General features: G+C 41.4%; 1 long non-coding RNA gene across 1 annotated transcript in view; it reads right to left on the reverse strand.

Moving 5' to 3' along the window:
* Window positions 1-3,821: 3,821 nt before the first annotated feature.
* The window catches only part of LOC121822932 (uncharacterized), a 41,665-nt gene continuing 25,625 nt past the window's right edge, over window positions 3,822-19,861 (reverse strand). The window contains exons 3-4 of the long non-coding RNA XR_006064240.2: window positions 6,837-6,899; window positions 3,822-4,470 (exon numbers count right to left, since the gene is read on the reverse strand). This is a non-coding gene — a long non-coding RNA (uncharacterized LOC121822932). The remainder of the gene's footprint in view (window positions 4,471-6,836; window positions 6,900-19,861) is intronic.

Raw genomic sequence — 19,861 nt, forward strand, 5'->3', positions numbered from 1 at the left:
GGTCTAGCTATGGCTGTTCCCTGCCCACTTTCCACCTCTCCAAGCATAAATCTATCACTTTCTGTTCTGCCTTTCACTGAAGCTAGGCTGCCCTGCTGTTGGGCTTGCTATGCCTATAAATGTGACTCATACTCACTGGTCCTTATTCCCAGAGATTTCAGAATGGTTCTAGAGAAACTCTTGCCTGGGGGTCCCATTAAAGAGATCACACTCAGGAGGAGAGAGAAGAATCCAGGCCAGGTTTCTCTGTCTAGGGACTCTGCAAAGGGAGGACCTTGTTAGGTATATGTATGACAGTCACAAGAGTATCAGTTCTTTAAGAACCATCTGAGCATTTTGTTAAAACATTCATTGCAATGGTATAAGCAAGCACTTGCTTATCCAGCCTGCCTGATGCACCAGGTCCTGTTCTAGAGTCCTTGCAGGTACCTTCTCCATTAACCCTCCTAACAGCTCTGTAAGAAACATGCCGATATCATTCCATTTTACAGACTAGAAAAGAGATGCAAAGAGATTAAAGGATATTTAATATTGGTAGACTAAAGGACATAGCTAAATGTAAAGGGAGATAGACTTTCCAGCTCCAAAAATTACACGCAGACCCACAGAATTACAGAGCCTCCTTCTCCATCATCTCTGGTGAAGGTACCAAGGAACAGTAAAGCCTTTAAAAGCAAGGAGTCAGAGGAAATCTCAGAGAAATGGGTCTGAATGATGTATTTCCTTGACCACCAGCCCTTAGATAATCCACACCGACTGAAAAATAATTCCTTTTTTAAAAAAATAGATTAAAAACCAAGGAGACCTTCTTGACCCTACCTAAGAAACACTGCTGTGACAAGTAAGATACATAAGTCAATCCACTTTTCACCATCACCAAGTCTTTCATGCCTCACCGTGACACAGGAGGTTAAATTTGAAAGGTGGAATGAAAACTTTACATCATTTTAGCCAAAAGTAATGCGTTGTAGCCCAGAACATTCTCTATGTTTGTATCATTCCAGACAATATATCGATCACAAAAAGCAGCTTTTGAAATTGTTCTTTGTCTCTTTAACGATTTCGAGTCAAAGCTGTCTGTAGAGAAGCCGCGCCTGCCTCACATAAGGATAGCATATTATGCTTGGTCTTTACCCCTATACATCTTCAAACTTTTCTGCATAATGGTGTGATCTTCCCCAGCCTTTCTCTTGGTCTCCATGTGTTAAGCAAATTGGAATTCGGGCGCCAGCAAGTCTCTTTCTGCTAAAATGCATAGAACTCTTGGCTATGACTTGTTAAAGACAAACAGCCTCGCCATCATCCTCCCATTTTAAATGAAGGAGAGGGAGCGTGAACACAAGTTCCAGCTCAGAGGCTAGAACCTGGGCTGGCCACTCTGGAAAACACTGGCTAAAACCTAAAAAGTAAGGTTTGTTTCTGAAACCTAAATGTGAACTATGGGGGAAAGAAGAAGACACACATGGTCCTGCCTCTCCAGCTCTCTCACATTCAATGCTTGGAAAACTGAACATGAGCTCAAACCTTTTAGCACTGAACCTTCTTTTTCCTTGACCAAGAATGTCTGTTCACCCTTGTATCCATACTAGCCCTACTCTTAACTCCTTGGTAGCAAAGGCAAATATTCCCCCGCCAGTAGGCATTTTGATCCTCAGCCTGTCCCTAGAAGATGGATTGCTTTTCTGCAATTACCACCAGCCTGCTTTTAAATTCCATGGAAGCCCCGCTCATTCCCTTAAGCCAAACCACACAAAAACTTTATCAGATAGCAGCAGCTTTTCTTGCATCCAGATTCTAAGAAGGAGGAGGCACACTGTCTTAAACACCAGACTTGGGCACTGCGTTGGGTATGATCATGTGGTCTCGTCTAAATGGCTCTCAATTTAATGTGTGACAGGATGGAAATTCAGGAGATTCTTTTCATTTCCCAAAGATATACTTATTCTTTTGGGACACATTCATGGTTTGCTTTTCCATAATCAAATCGGACATGTTACTTATCAGACTCTAACTTCCCTCAAAGAATGGAATTAAATAGTCAGTCTCCATTAGAAATGCTACCAACGACCAAACAATTTTAAAAGCCTTTCTCTAGATATCACAATAAAGAATTGTTGCTTCATGATTTGGAAAATTATAAACTGATTTTTAACATAACTGAATATACAAAGAGGGCCATGATATTAAGCAATTATCTATGTAAAATAAAACTAAAGTTGGGCAATTCTTTCTATAAATATAGTATCTTTCATTAGCAAGGTAAAATAATTCTAGTCACATGCACAGAGACCCACATACAGACCCAAGACCCAAGCCTGAAGTAGATAGACAAGTGTTCCATGGAACAGCAAGATGCTTTCACGAAGGCATCTTTATATCCAATGCCTGGTTTTATAGGGGTACCACATAGTGGCCCAGAAGTGAGCTGTCCAGCAAAAGGGCTGCACCTGAGCTGCCCTGAGAAACGGCATTCATTTCTCATGGAATGATCTAAAGTCTCTAATCTTATTTTTTGGTGTAACTCGCCTCTACTTGGATATTTTCCCCACACAAGAAGAAAACAGAGAAAAGTCCGACCCTTCCCTTCTCTTAGCAGGTCATTCTACCAATCAGGGGTGACCCTCTCACACTATGAAAAATAATCCACAGCAAGGCCGACCGTGGTCCTGTGCTCTTGACATTCTGTCCGCCTCTGTTGGAGCTATATGAGGAAGGTGTCTCTCCAATGTCCACCTCTCTGGAAACTTTGTGACGTTTGTTTTAAAATGGCAATCCCTCCACAAAAAAAAAAAAAAAAAACTTCCTTTACTGCCTTTCTCTTGCTTCCTGTTTCATCGATCTTTTAATCACCTAACTCAAAGAAACCAACTGATTTATCTGATTTGTTATTGTTTGTTTGTTTTCACTCACTAGAATTGAAGACCCAAGAGAGCAAGGATCTTGATTTGTGTTGGTCACCCAACTATCCCAAGTGCTGGGCTAGAGGGCTGCCTAAAACTCAACCCACCACCCCACCCCCACACTCCCAGAGAAATGCTTGTTGGCAGCATGGGAAAAAGATGACTAGAAACGAAGCATCATGGCCCAGTGTAAAGACATTGCCTGGCTCCACCTCGCTGCTTATGCCTCTTGAAAAAGACTGTATACTCACTGGTGGCTCAAAAACCTTCACCTTATAGGAAAATATTATAGGGGGATGGGGAGAAAGGGAGGGAGGGAGAGAGAAGGGAGCCACCTTGGGAGAGAGGAGAGTCAAATCTAGTTGCCTACTCCTGACTTCTGCTGGGGGTGAGCTACTATACTTCCTACAGTTGATGGTGTTTCCTCTTAAGACAGCGTGTTCCATTCAGAGGAGCAGAAACAACTACTATGTTCAAACACAATGATGTTCTTAAAAGGGTGGAATCGCTAAGGATGGAGGAACTTACATAGAAATAGATGTTTTTCCCTCCCGTTTTTCTTCCCCTGTAAATGTTAGGAAGGCTGAGCAGGAAGTTTTAAAATAAACATGAATGTGACTAAGGAAAAATTCTATTATGGGTGTAATAATATGAAATAAGCATGTACTTATTGTTCCTCAATTTGTCTGATATTCTTATCACTGCATGCTGATTGTGTTTTCCTTCTTACTTTTATAAAATGACAAAGAATAGCGAGTCAAATATTATCTAGTATCAACTTTCCCTTTCTTACTGTGTCCAGGGCAGTGCTGGCACAGAGAAGGCATGGTCTTTGTAATAACAATTTTTATGAATGTGTTAATAAAAATAAAAACACCATAAAAACCTGGATAAAGGAAAATGCTAAAATGAAAGCATTGAGATACGCTTGAGAAAGTGGAAAAAAAAAAGAGGAGGGGGAAAAAGGAAGAATCACAGAAGCAGAGAGGCAAGTAGATTATCCAGCAGTTCCTGTTCAAATAGCACAGAGGACTAAGCCCTTCAGAAGTCACTCTCCATGTGGAGATAATCCTTGAAAGGATGATAAGTGAGAGAGAAAAATAGGGGGTGATCTTGGTAGATTCTTTCAAAGCTCAAAAGCCAAATTTTATGGAAGAAAAATCATTTGATGTAGATGGTTTGGGACTTCTTTTTAAGTGCTGGTAAGAGCTGTTACCCAGACAGCTAACAACACTCAGCCTGTGGTTCATTCAAGGAGCTGGCACAGCAAACATACCAGGCTGCGTGCTCTAAAGCTCACAGCGTGGGTCTCCAGCCCACCCTGGAGGACTACCTTCATCCCTTCATGGGAATCCTTCAGTGCTCCTTCTCCTTGAGCTGCCGGTCTCCTTAGCTGGAGGGCTGGCAGGCTCTAGGATCCCTTGAGCAATCTTGCCTTTGGAGATTTGTAGTTCAGTGTAAGAAGTTGTGTGCTTTGATTACCTGTGCATTGAGACTCTCAGCTCCATCAGATGGACATTCCCATCACTGGGAAACTCCCTGATGGGGGAACAGGAGGCACACCTTGGTCCTGAGACAAGAGGATTGATTACCTTAGTAACGACATGATCAGTACACAGCAGCTCCTCCAGTCTTCATGAACTTGCCTCTGACCTTTCATCTTGTCTAAGCATTATTAAAGGGTGGTCAAGAAAGGACCACAAAATTGGAGATGATGTTTCTAGACCTTTAGGTGAGTCAATCTCTCCCTTAATTTTATCTAAGCCAAGAACTACTGATTCTGTCATTGTTTCTTTTGTTTTTATTATTTTTTTAAAGCCCAGTTCCTCGAACTGAAACTGAAAAACCCTATAGTTTTTCTACCAACCCCCAGAAATGTATCGTGGGTATGAATAAATCTGAGCTTTGATCTGACCTTTATCTGTACAATATAACACGAGCACAATAATAATTTATAGGGCTCAGTCCTAAGTGTGACATTTCAATGAGCTGGGTAAATATCATTACCCGAAGCCAGTAGCCAGCAAGGGCACAGACCTAGAGGCGGTGGCTGCATTTTCTGGAAGAGGATTGTTCATTTGATGGTAGGGAGAGTCCTGAAATTAACAAAGGTCTCACTCCCCAGAGTTTTGGTTAACAATCTACAATAGAATAAAAATAAAAATAAAGGGGAAGCAGGAACAGTAGTTTTCATTTTGCCAAAACAAACCAACAAAAAAACCAAAGTTCTAGTCTGAGCCAGGCTGAGTAACAGGCTTAGGACATGGGCCAGGTGTTGTCCCCCTTTGCTAGGTTTAAACAAGACTGTGACAAGAAAGACAGACATGGCGTCCCGAGTGGGCAGAATCCCCCAGGAAATTGGGGGTTAGCAAAGAGCAAAATTGGGGAGTAAAGAAGAAGAAATGGACCTATGGTTCTGCCTTTCTTCAAAGCCTGACAAATATCCTGTCAAATTTACAAAAAGCCTGTAAATCATAGACATTTGGCATCCAGTCTTACATTACTCTGGGAAAGCGAAGAAGTCCATGGCCGTGAGTAAAATTCTTTGTTGCCCTAAGAGTCAAACACTCTTTTCCTACCTTCCCAAATGTCTGTCCCTTCTTGAGTCTGACTCTTCTGGTTGGCATGTGCTCCTGGGTTTTCCCCAGTAGCTTAAACAGGGCCTTCTCTGACCTTCTCCTCTGAAGAGCTAGGTCCCTAGAGCTGTGGGAAGCTCTGTCCCTTAGACGGGGCTGACTCTAGGTTCTTTGTCCTACACAACAATGTGTGGACTGTTCTGAGCTAGCTGAAAATACTTAACAGCTATGCAGTGTGTCTTTTTCTTCCTGATTGCCTGTTAGCATTCAATCACAAGAGCCCCAGGTCCACACCCACACGCCTCATTTGTCACTTGAGTTCGTCCCCAGTGGAGAGTGGCTGTTCTCCTGTACACATCCTAGTGATGTACAGAAGGTAACTTTTCAAGAAAAGTCAAAACTGTCTAAAGAGAATACTAAACAACCACAGCCTGTAATGACAGGTTCCCATCGAGTGTGGCACTTTGATAAAGAGCTGCTCTCCAAGGAGTGGAAGGCCATCTTCACACTGCAAAAACACCCTTGGTTCAGAGGTTTCCCCCTCTCAGCGAGCTCTGACTCACCCCCCCCACCACCACCACCACCACCATGATTTCAAGCATCATGCTTGGGTAGCCCTCAACAACATCTTGACAGTATTTTCCTTTGTACAGGAAGAAAAGTTTAGATGTTTTGGGGTTTTGGTCTTTGGGGGTTTTTTTTTGGTTTGGTTTGCTTTGTTTTTTGTTTTTCATAAAATACATTCATACACTTATCTTGCCCACAACCAAAAGAATAAATACACACGCATATCACTTACGGAGAGTTCCAGCTGTTTGGATTTTCACCCAAACATGTGAATAAAAACCGCAGGCAAAACAAGGCCTGCCTCTCATACCTTTTATGGATTAACAAATAGCCCTTACCCTACTGATGCCCGTTCTTAATTGGACTATGCTGTGAGGAGCAATTAAGTCTAAATGGCCACTTGCTGAGAGCTGGCGAAAGAAAGGCTGCTGGAGGCATTTGCATTCTCCAAATAGAGCACACATGCTTTGCTTTGGTGCCCATAAAAAAGGAAGATTGACTTAGTTACTTTTTTTCCCCTTTTACTGCTTTTAAGAGTAGGAAAGAGCCATTGTTTCATGCACTCAGTCAAAATTATTCGCAGAAAATTGTTAGACATAATATAATTTTTTTTTTGCAACTTTTGTGCAAATAAGAGATGTGCAGATGAAAGAGCTCTTTCTTTCGGGGGAAAGGCCGCTTCCAACCCCCGCCCCCATCCTCGGCGGCTACATTGTGTGTGCAGATGACAGATCAGTGCTGGCAAAATGAAGCAGAAAATGAGACAATTCCTGGGACACAAACAGACCCTCACCTGAATAGCGTGAGACTGGAGAAGGAACACGCAGAGGCGTTATCTTCGGGTGCGTTTCCACTCCTGAAGATGAAGGAAAACATGAATACAAAGACTGATGTCGAAGTAGCCTGCCCCTCACAGCCCAGGAAGGTGACTGCTGGCAGCCTCCAAGACATTTCCAAACCATGGGGATATGTATATTGTTGGAGTTGGTTGCTGGTATTTGTGTCATTTTTATTTTTATACAGACAAAGGAACAGAGGAAATAAGCTAGAATTTTCTCCTGAATGGTGTAGAAAGAGCCATTGAAAAGGCTGTTGCTGCGGTCGCTTTTCTCTTAGCAAGGAACAAATCCATCGCTTTTATAAACATTATATTCATCATTACAAAAAGTATGCTTTAAGTAGTGTGGGGAGCAGGAGTAGGGGCAAATCATAGGAAGAAAATCACTCCAAATTCAACTACCCACAAATATCCATCATTTGTTATTCTCTGAGCACCATTCAAACATCCTTATGCATATATATATAGATAAAAGAAATAGCAAAAAAAAATCTATAAAACCAGGATCATAAGGCCTATGAGTTCTTAAGCGTTTCTATTTTATTTTACTCTAAGGACAATAAAAATCTTATAATAATGTTGACAAATTACTGAAGTGCAGAAAAATTTCTCTTCCCAACAAATAGTTTGTCAAAGAAGAAAATAAAAATGGAGTCACATAAATTCACAGCACTCAAAATGGTATAAGGGCTGGGGCCATTGCTAAATTAAATCTCAGATACAACCCCAACAGAGCCTTTGAACTGAACTGAAGACCAACTGACATATGAGCTCTGGTCTGGTTCTTCTGAAACACCACATTGTAGACCTGTGGTGACATTCTGTGTAATAGACCATGTTGTAGACTTATGGTGACATTCCATGTAATAGACCATGTTGTAGACCTATGATAACATTCCATGTAACAGACTTCGCTCCTAAACTGTCCAGCTGCTGAGACTACAACCAATTTCTCATTAAAACACAAATTAACTTTTGCCAGCACCAATCCTAACTCCTGACTAACAAATGTTGTAATAACCAAGGCCCTTGGCAATTTAAAGTTATACATACAGCTACCATTTTGTAAAAACACAGAATACCTTGTCCCATCTATTGAAATCTGCATTTCCCAGATTGCAATCCTAATTATCCCCAAGTAAATGTAATTGCCTTTGTTTTTGACTACGCTGATTTTATTATCAGTTGGCATATTTAAATATTTAAAACGTGCCTCTTTGATGGGAGTGAAAAGAAGTGCATGTGTATTGAAAGTGTGGGGAAGAAAAAAATTTCCTCTGTCCACAGAGATTCCAATGGACAAATGGTAAGGAGCCTAAAAATGGGGTAACTAGAGATAACAAAAGAGTTTATGTTTACTCATATGTGAGGACCTAGCAGTAACTAGCTGAAAATCCAGTTAAAGTAAATATAAATATAGATAAAGAGATATAGATAGATAGATAGATGCAGAGATACAGATAGATGATAGATAGATAGATACAGAGATACAGAGATAGATATAGACATAGAGATAGATACAGAGATAGATACAGAGATAGACAGGTAGATGATAGATAGATAGATAGATAGATAGATAGATAGATAGATAGATAGATAGATAGATTCAAAAGGAGGGAGGAATTGGACTTTCAAGGAAAGTATTGGGTTCTTGTTCTTCTGAATGCCTTGATGCTAAGGTAAGTCTTCTCATGACCAAACAATGATCTTAGAGAGGAGTCAATGAGTGCCCATGGGTATGCTCAATCTGCAGAACATGAGAAGAATCAGTGACAACTTTGCTTTCAGTAATTTCTACTGAACTTTAGGTAATGTTTCTCTGACTTCCCATTTGTTAAGATGCTTTTTCTTATTTGTTCACTTTTAATCTTCATAGTCCTATGTGGGGGATATCAATGCCTTTGCAGGGTTTTTTTTAGCAGCATTCAAGGCCTCAAGTCACTAGGTACCAGTAAAAGAGCACACTTCCCTCGGTGTGACAACCACAGTGCCTCCAATATAGCCACGTGTTCTCTGGAGAGAAATGGGGTAAAGGCCACCTCTAGTTCAGAATCATTAAGAGTTTGGGAACTAGAATGAAGGGCAGAAAAAAGTCAATAGATTCCAATGATTTTTGACTATATAGTTGAATTTTTTTTACAATCGCCTATTGACTCCTTGCTGTTAAAGATGCCACCTAGCCTAGCTGAGATTGTGCCCTGGGTCTAACCGAGGTTGAAATAAAGCAGTCTATAAAAGAAAACAAGAGAGGTCAGGACATAGTAGAGCCACCCATATTCCAGATATGTCAATGGTAAGATGTATGAGTTTCCTCTTGGGAAGACGAAATATGATTTCTCCTCAATCTTCACAAATCCATAGCTGCGACAAACTTCTGTAATACGAGACCGATCAGCAGGAGGAAAAACCAAGCATGTCTACTTATGTGTGCAGTCACATCACATGGGAGAAGGATTCATGAAAGGCACTCAAGGCGGTGACTGAAAACTCTGGCTTTTACAGCGGCTTCCACAAACAGTAATAAATTTCCAGAGAAATGACAAGACAAAGGAAAGCAGTTTCAGCTTCCAAAGGCAAGAGTCTACAGGAAGATAAATGTTTAGGAAAAAACAAATGGAGTAAGGTTTGTTTGTAGACCCCTCAGGTGCCACCTCTGAGCTGGTGAGGGTTGTCTTCAGTAACAGGAAATTTATAGCTTGTCTTAGGTGAAAAGGGGGCAGATAGAAGAGCTAGTCCTCTGCTGCTCCTTAACTACTTGAGGCTACAAAAAAAAAACCCTTTATATTTTAGAGGGGTACATTCTGGTCTCCCACCAAGTCAAATACCTACAGGGTAGCCAAGGTGTGATAACTTAGCTGTAGCTTAAGGGATGGGTTGCTTCCAAGCAAGAGGATTTCAGTAAGGGCAATATTCTAGAAGACTTCAGAATGTTCATTGGAGTCAATCACCAGAGTTAAGAGCTGATCTGGAGTTAGAAAAGAAATTACCAGAACATCACTTGCCCTCTGAACAGAAGGAGGACTTTGAAGGATGCCAGAAGAATTCACACATACACCTATTGAGAACGCTAACATTTCACTACAATCACACAGAGTGAATCAAAGATAATAGCAACCACAAAAAATGATCCAGTGGTACCACCTAAGTAGACCTGGCCCCATTTTCCCGTCTCTCAGAAAGGAGAATCTATGAGAAAGTAGAAAGGGAAGGGGAAGAACACAGGGTCCCAAGCTCATGCGGGGGAGCAGGTGAGGGCTAAGATATGCCTTACCCAAAGGCTGTGTGTCAAAACTAAGTTCCCAGTTTGTTCTACTGGGACATGACAGAACCATTAAGAGGTAGGGCTTGGTGGGCGGTTTTAAGCCACTGGGAGTATGCCTTCTAAGGGAACTGTGGGATCTTAGCCCCTTCCCTTTTCCTCTTTCACTGCCCCACCATGAAGTGCATCTTTCTGCTATGCCACACCCTTCTAAAGTGACGTTCTCCACTTCCAAGGCTTAAAGGCCACGAGTCCACCCAGTAATGGACTGGGACTTCCAAAAGCGAATTTGAATTAACTTTTCCTCTTCAAGTTGCTTATCTTGGGTATTTCATTACAGTAAGTAGAGAACTGGCATATATATATAGGATAGGAGTTTCACTGCATTTTGGATATTTGAAATTACTGAGAAAGTGGTAGGATCAAGACAATATGTAGTTAAAAGATGTAATAAGGAAGGCTTTCCTGAAAAAGTGTGAAGATTGTACTGGGGAACTTGAGGGGGGAAAAGATTTTACATTTGTCTGTATAAAGTTCAAACCATTTAATATACTGGTTAGATTTATTTTAAATCAGGTCTTGGTCCATTGGATTTATTTTTTTTTCCCAAGAATTCCTATGCTGTGCGATACTCTGTATGTTAAATTGCTCTGATTGGTTAATAAATAAAACACTGATTGGCCAGTGGCTAGGCAGGAAGTATAGGCGGGACTAACAGAGGAGAAAAGAAAGAACAGGAAGGCGGAAGGAGTCACTGCCAGCCGCCACCGCCACCATGACAAGCAGCATGTGAAGATGCCAGTAAGCCACGAGCCACGTGGCAAGGTATAGATTTATGGAAATGGATTAATTTAAGCTATAAGAACAGTTAGCAAGAAGCCTGCCATGGCCATACAGTTTGTATGCAATATAAGTCTCTGTGTTTACTTGGTTGGGTCTGAGCGGCTGTGGGACTGGTGGGTGACAGAGATTTGTCCTGACTGTGGGCCAGGCAGGAAAAAATCTAGCTACATTCCTATACCTGTATTATGTAAGTACTCTCATTATGAAGACAATCTGTTGTCTTTAGACTTGACTTTGCATGGACAATCAATTATTTATCAGCACTTTGTTGTCTTAAAAGTTTTGCCAGCATCCCTTCCCTTTCCTTTGGTATTTGGACATTGTTGTGGAGAAAGACGAAGACAGCCATACTTTCCTGGATCTGTGATTTAATTTGTTTTCTCCATGCCCATATAAACCCGTCTTTATTTCAAGTTTAGCATCTTTCTCAAGACAGGGCTTTGTTGTCAAATGGCTTGTCAGTCTCCGCTGAATTCTGCCGTTACTCTTCCCCGTACCGAGTCGGGCTTTTAGCATGAGGAGATTGATCAAGACGTGGATGCCTTTTATTATTGAAATCATTTCTGCTCCTTTCGTTCCCTCAAAAATATCAGTGAGATTGTTTTTCTTTGTGCTTTTTTATTTTTCTTCTGTATTCAGTGATTTGCTGTAATCTTTTCATGTCTTTTTTTTTTCCAATTTCATTTTGAGTGACGTCGCCAGACCTGCCACTGTACACATAGTTGTGTTGTTGGTCACGTTTACTATTTCTGAACCAGTTCCCTTCTATTTCTCAATACTCATGCCCCATCTTTTTCTATTACCTTTTCATTTTTCTCTGAACTTTTCCATTTCTTCTTTGAAATATTTTTTTTCTCTGACTTCAATTTTTGCTATGGAAAGCATCACAAAACTGTATGGAAAATTTTTCTCTAATTCTGTAGGCAATCCTTTCTGTGGTGTGGTTTACATCAGTTTTTTAGAAGGTATTTCTTTCTCACTCATTCTACTCTGTTATTAATCATCATCATAATCATCATCATCATCATCATCATCATTATGTAATCCATCAACAAAGATTCCTTCTGATTATTGGTCACCATTGAATGTCTTGCTGGTTTATTGCTAAAATTCTTGCGTTGAGTTTGTTGGAAAGTGCTGTGTGGATCACGTACCCACATTAAACCTTTATTTCCTTTGCCTTTTAGCACTGCTCACTCTGTTTCAGCCCCACAAACACGTCAGCTGAACATCACTCTCTTCTCCCTCACCTCTGGGACTTTCCCCTCAAGCTAGAGTTTAAAGGATCCAGTGAAGTTTTTAAAGGCTGGAATACTAAGAGCTGTAGTTTGGGGCGAGTGCTCCAGAAGGCAAGGTACAGAGAACAGAAGAGGATAAAAACAAGTCGTACTTCTGTGGCTAGTGAAGCCTCCCCAGCCCCTGCATTTCTCAGTAACACACAACACTGAATCGTTTGTTTATTGTGTTGCTTTCTTCCCAAATATTTTTCATTAAAATTTTCTTTGACAATTTCACATGTGGATATGATGCCTACTAACTGCTCTCCCCTCCCAGCTCCCTTTCATCTCCCTGCTACCCTGGTTTTCCTTTATCCTTTCCCTTCAACTCATTTTCTCCATTTGTGTCTGCTAGTTTTAAAACTGAAGTCTTACCTGAACTTTTAGTCCCCGCCCCTTCTCTCTCATAATTAAGAAGCATAAAACGAAAGATTAAGAAATGTACATATGCAGACATTCCTGTGGGTGGAGAGTACAGCTCAGCCACTGAGGGTGAGGCTCACAGAGCGAGGAGCAACTTCCTGGCTTGACTTAGAAGACGGCACCCGCCAGGCCCCTGTAGACCACATCTTGTTGTTTCATGGTGGCTACCTCAGTTCTAAACAGACCCCAGTCTCCCTTTCTATCCTATACATCTTAGTTTTCCTCAGTTTACCAGACAGTGGATATATAATCAGTTGATACTTTCTACAGAGACGCTTTAGAAAGGTCAGGAGGGGACAGAGGGGTGACCATGTGCATCTCGTGCATCTTGTGGTAGGTTTTCCACTTCACCAGTGCAGTGGAATGGGAGTGTGGAATGGCAGCCTTCTCACAACTAGTGAAACATCTGGCTGACTGGTTTTTCTCATCAAACATTCACAGTTTTCTAAGAGGCAATTCTCAAAGCAGTGCGGTCAGGGGGTGAATGTCGTCATGTTCAACACTTTGATTTAGTAATGATCTGAGCAGAGTGAAAACCCGGGCCAACTTGTCCCTAGACTGGAGTCTAGCTACTGCAGCAAAGGCTAGTCCTACACAGGTGAATGTGGCTTGATAGACAAGCTACCATCCTTAGTCAAGTCTAGGGAAAACACATTACTATATGTCACAGTAATAGTCTATTGTTGTGAAGACACCATGACCATGGCAAGTTATAGAAGAAAAAGCTTATCAGAGCTTACAGTTTTAGAGGAATAGGATCTATGACCATCATGGTGGGGAGCATGGCAGCAGGCAGGCAGGCATGCCACAGGAGCGGTGGCTGAGAGTTCACAACTTGATCTACAACCATGAGGCAGAGAGACACTGGGAATCGCATGGGCTTTTGAAGACTCAAATCCTGCCCCCATCAGCACATCACCTCCAATAAGGCCACACCCCCTAATCCTCCCCAAACACTTCTACCATAGGGGAACCAAATATTGAAATACATGAGGCTGTGGGACAGTCTCATTCAAACCACCACAGCAGAGAAGCTCTTCCCATGGTTTTAGTAAAACTCAGACCACTGTAACTTACTTCAATGTGTATCTTCCAGGGAAGCAGATGGTCGAGTGACCACAGACTTCTCATACAGATTTCACACACTTCAAAGTGTTTCAAACTAGGCTGGGAGGCTCTCAATGTTACTACCTCTTTGAATCTTCAAGCTGTAAGTCTCCTGTCTGTGGGCTCCTGAGACATGTTATTTACCCCTGTATAGCAGCCTGTATCATGGCTTGCCTGAACACACCTTATTTATGCATAGTGACTCTATAATGTTAATCTCTAAAGACAGGAGCCAGGCCAGTTTCCAAATGGCCATGAAGTATCAGATAATGCATGCTTGTAAAGCATTTTACCTCTAAGGATTTTTTGACCCTTCCTGTGCCATTTGCCCTGTATTATGTATGTATTAAAAATATATTTGCCCTGCTTCTTTAGCAGTATATTAAATAGCACATTTATATTTTCGCATATAATTTAACAGAAGTTTCACAGACTATTAAAGTTTCTAGATAGTTGGACCCAGTGAGACAGCTCAGCAGGTAAAGGCACTTGCCACAAACCTGATGGCCTGAGTTTGATCCCTGTAACCCACACGGTGGAAGGAAAGAAAAGATTCCCACAAGTTGTCCACTGACCTCACATGCACACACACAAAAAATGAAAATAATATTTTAAGATATTTGCAAGAAAATGATTTCTATTGGTGGAAAAGTCAGAAAGCCTGCTAAAACCACTGGGCTGCTTTCTGCTCAGATTTAAAATGAAAAGAAATGATCAGCTTTGATTAGGGATTAATGAATATAGATGTGGTTCTTCTACATAAATGTATTAACCCTTGCCCTGGAATTCTGTCTTTGAACCTGGGTTAAGTACCCCACATACACTTCGAAGCCAGCAGGTCCAGCTCGGAATGGTAGGAATGGAGTTCTCCAACAAGACAGTGGGCTGCCAGATGTACTCAGTAGCTGAGGCAGGAGTTAATCATTGGGGAAAAGCAGGGATTTCTTAGTTAGGCCTTCCAGCAGGCCAGGGGCTTGGAACAGGAATCAGGCCTCTCGATTAAGAACTGAGAATAGAGGGCTGTGAAGGGGAATGGTGATCCCGGAGAGTGATCAAAGAACAGGGTTTACTGAGGGCCTGGAGACAGTGATTATAAAGAATTTTCCATCTGTCTCCACTTCTTCCTCTCTTTCCTCCTCTTTCTCCTTTATTCCTCTCTTCCTGTAGTGGCAAGAATAAGAGAAAGGGCGGTAGACCAAAATCTTTCAGAGGTTTCCCTCTAGTGGCTACTGGAACAGTTCAGAAGACCAGTCCTCTTTGGGATCACTCAAAAGAAGTGACAAAATGTAGACAATGATTTGGTCAGGGTTATGTTTCACAATTGGATTTCAAATTACAAAAATACCGGATAATTAAAATGTTATCAATAATGAAATGATTATACACTGAAATAGCAAAAGACACCACAAAGACCAGATTTCCAAGTAAGACATATCCATTGGAGACCGTACGCCTGATCCAAGCTCTACTATAATTTAGACAATGCACATGACAAAGAAACATGGCTGCAGGAGCTTGAGAAGCACCAGTGGTACCTCCTGGGTCTTTCCTTCCCCCTACAGCAGAAGGGCTCTGGCCTGAGAAAATACATGAGTTTTCTCAAGAATGGTATGTGGCCACCTACTTGTCCAGAAGTAGCTGGAGTTCAGGAAACATGTGAAAGATCTCCACTTTATGCTCAGATATTTACATAATTTACAGGACATTTTCCAGAGAGCTGTGTCTCATAAACCAGTGGACTCCAGCTTTGTTTACCTAAGAAATCCTAGACACCAAAGTACACTCTGCTAAAAGCATTCCACGGATAAGGACTCTCCTGCTAGCAAAAAACATTTAGTTCACCAGGAGGCCTGCCATTAGTATCCTTATAAGATTAAATGGTTTGTTTACCATCTTTCCAATGCAGGAATGTGCCCTCTCCCCTGTAAGAATGGACCGTTAGTGGCTGTTTCCAAAGTGTGCTACACAGACTAGATCCGGGTATTTTCATTTTTAGGTATACAGTCTTGCGGTGTATCCAGGGTTAATCTTGAACTTATGGCAATTCTCCTGCTTCAGCCTCTCAAGTACTGAGATTATACCAAGCCAGATATACCTAGGTACTTCTAACCATAAAAATTAACATTGCCAAGCATAAGACTTTTGAGTAATGGTAACATAACAAGCTACAAATGTGAATTATCTTGTTGACTGTGTAAAAGAAATATAGAGAAACGAAAAGATTCCATGTTTAAAAGATTCTTTTGTTTTTTAAAGATGAGGTCTCAATATGCAGCCCTGGCTAGCCTGTCTATAGACCAGACTAGTCTCAAACTTGTGATGACCTTTCTGTCTCTACCTCCTAATCCTCTATAGGATTATAGATATGTGCCACCATACCTGGTTTGAGGACATTTTTTAAAGTCATTTCCAGATCCACAGATTGGTGGTTGATTATTTTAGGATTTACATTTTCCTACAAGAACCATGTATTTACTCTCACTGAATCCTGTTCATTTTTCCCCCCTGAAATTAAAGCATCCAAAGGAACCTGTAAGCATGTTGGACAGAAGACAGGACTTGAAAGCAGACTGCCTACGTCAAACTCTGACTTAGCCAGAGCGAGCTCTGAGATGTCTGACAGATGGTCCTGATTCTTCCACTGGGGGCAGCTTACTCTCACTTCTCAGGGTCTTCGGATAGCTCAAACAGAAACATGGACCACAAATCACACTTCTTTTGACACATCCTGGTTAGTAGACTCCCAGATCATGCAGCTGTCCCAAGGCACCCCCCAAAGACCTGCTTTCAGAAGGCTCCTCCCTTCTTGGCCATGTCTGCCAGTTTTGCCCACCAGCCTCGGCCTGGAGTTGCTCAGGTGTCCTGCCATTTCCAGATGTGAAAGAATGGAACCTCCCATTCTGACAACTAAGGATGCCCGAGGGGATTCACCTTCAATCGGAGAAGCTTGGTCAGCAGAAAAAGGGGATTAAGGGACTGGAGAGAGGACTCAGTGGTAAGACAGGGAGCGCTGGAAGGATTCGGGGAAACAATCTGCTTTCTGTTCTGATCTCCAACCAGTTAGCATCAGGCATGGCTTCTCCACCCAGTCTTCCTAGAAGAGCTGCACCCAGTCTTATAGCACACTGCTGAGTGGACTCCCTGGCTCTGCTCATCCTGAAGACCAGGGCAGGGGCTTCCCATCACTGCACATGTACTGTGTCTTGACTTTTGCTTCCTGGAGTTCTCAAATAAATGATCAGTGCTTTATTCTTTGCCTTGGGCCATGCTCAGCTGTTAGGGAAACCTTATCTAAAACCACAGCTAATTTATATAAAATGTCAACATGCATACCCTCAGAACATACTACTGTAAGATAGTATAAACATATTGAAGGGAAGCTACTGGGTTCTATCCCCAGCACAACAAAAGAAAAAGATAAAGAAAAAGGAACATCCCTTTGAAAATACATGAGGTAGCCCCTCCTCCGGCTGGGCAGTGTGCTTCTTCCTCTGTACAGAGAGATTTAAATAAAACTTGTTCTTTATTTATTTATTCTTGTTGTTGCTGCTGCTGTTCCTATCCCCAGTCCTGACACATGCCTATCTAGAAGTAAGATAGAAACCCAGCATGGTCATTTAATAGTAAAACTGCCTCCTAGTATTGATTATTGATTATTATATAAAGTTATAAGTCACATGCCCACTGCATAAGTGAGTCTGAATATCTTGGCTGAAGTACAAGTTATAACATCAAGCAGACTTGAATTAGAATGCATATCTCTATGATCAGAGGGAAATCAAACTCAGAGATTCTTTTTGCATCTTTAAGCTCACCAAATTAATATCTTCCCCGTGAAGTTGAATTAAATAATAAATATAATGCCTTTAGTAAAAATCTTTACATAATATAAATGAAGTAATAATAATAGTTATTATTATCTAAAGTGCCCTTTATAGCTGGGTGTGGTGGTACATGCCTGTAATCCCAGCATTTAGAGTGCTGAGGCAGGAGGCTAGCCTGGACTACCTGTGAGACTATGTCAAAAAATTAATAAATAAAAGGCATTTCTAATACATATTCTAAGTAAAACTATACTAACACAGCAATGTGGTCATGAAGAGTGAACATTATTACGACATGGATTGGATTCATTCAGGTAAATGAAATGCTTGTGTGAATGCTTGTGTGACCACGCTAACACATCAACTCAAGAAGCTGGCAACAACAGTGGGTGAGCAAAGCAGCCTGAGGAGTCATTGGCTCTAATCTATATACCTGGTTATCTAAAAACAGCTGTCGGGGCAGCAGATAGAGGAAACAGAATCCACCATCCTCCACCGGGGGGGAGCATGACCATGGCCAAGTTCATTAGCATCCTTAGGATTCCTAGTTTATGCAGCACAGTATCAGGTCGGAAAACTGAGGTGGTCATGCACTTTTCTGGGAAAAGCCACCACAATACTAAAAGGTGTCCTCTAATGTCCTTCTAGCCTACCAAGTGACATGTCTCCAGAAGTATGTCCACTCACAATTCTGAGAGGTCTGAGGCCACTAGGGTCAGTGCTTGGGTTGAGCTGGGCTAGAGGCTGAGCTTGAAGAAGAGGGGTGATCATTAAGAAGCAGGAAGGATTAAAAACGGACCTGTTTCGGGTGAGAAAAGCCAGGGCACTTAATGACAAGGGTGAAAAAAAAACAACAAACAACAAAACAGTACATTGAGAGTCCCACGACCAAGTCACCCTAAAAAGCCTTTCTACTTCATGTTAAGTGTCAGATGGGGCAAGTCATAGCAATAGCCCTGAGACGTGGCCTCTGAGGACATTGAGTCGAAATTATACTAAGACCAATTTCCTGCCTAGGGACATTTGAACTCACATCTTTCCTGAATGATTCATGCCCCAAATAGATCTCTTAAGAAACTGTGACCCAGGAAAAGGAGTCTCTGTTGTTCTTAATCTTCACACAGAAGAAGTATATTGCGGAGCAAAACTTCAGCGTCTCTCCACTCCCAACAAATACTTCAAGCCTCGTATCATTTGCATCTTTCCACAGAAGGATCTCATCCATCTTGTGGCTTAACATGATGAGATGATGCTTGAGGACATTATTATTTCATGTTTCTATTCTGAGAAAGATGTCTCTCTTCAACTTAACTACTAGCTGACAAAAATAACGTTGAACATCTGCAGGAGATAAAACAACTTGAATCCAATTTCCTTTCACATAGATTAAGAGCCCCATTCTCCTGTCACTTATGTGGCATATAACTCAATTTTTTGCAATATTTAAATGAGAGGCTAGTTTTTCAGGTCTGTCATGTGGATGACATAAATTTTTTATGTTGTCCCTTCCACTGATGTAGTGGATATATGAGCCCTGTCAGGATGTGGCAGATCACAAAAGAAAGGGAACTCACCCAGCAAAAGACAGAAAGACCAATAAAAGGGAAAAGCTGTAAGAAAATCTCCTCTGTTGAGAAAACAAATAAGTAAAACACACAAGGAGACGAGTCCTGCTGGGAAACATGAGTGGAACCTAAGTCACTTGCACGAATCAAAGACTTCATGGTCTATAGTTTGTAATTCATTTGGCAGTCAAGACCTCTATACACAGAGGTAACAATGGGGATTGAAACAAAGAGTCCTCTTCTTGGTTCTAGTAAGTGAAAGGCCAAAAGCCACCTTGCATCAGATAGAGGTTGATCAAGGGCTTGCCCAGTCACCGGGATCTGTTTCTTATCTTTTGACTTGATTTCCTTTGTGTTGGTTTCATTCTTACATAGGGCTCATCCAAATGGGAAAGAAGGGACCACAATACCTCCAGGCTCTTAGGTTCATGAAAGAAAATCAGCTTCTTGGGCCATTTTCAGGGTTAAGTTAGGAAAACGCTTAAGTCTCTTTGGTCTTTAAATCAATGGAAATTTAATTTTGTCAGTTGTTTGCGTAGGTGATAGAATAAGTGAGAATGAAAAAAGAATGAAGAAGTTAGGAACTGGGGAGTCAAGATGGAGGGAGAAAGAGAAGATATTATTATTACTATTATTATTACTATTATCAGACTGTAGGAACAAGTCTGTATCAAAATCTAGA

The sequence above is a fragment of the Peromyscus maniculatus genome, chromosome 15, assembly GCF_049852395.1.
Source record: "Peromyscus maniculatus bairdii isolate BWxNUB_F1_BW_parent chromosome 15, HU_Pman_BW_mat_3.1, whole genome shotgun sequence".
NCBI lineage: Eukaryota > Metazoa > Chordata > Mammalia > Rodentia > Cricetidae > Peromyscus > Peromyscus maniculatus.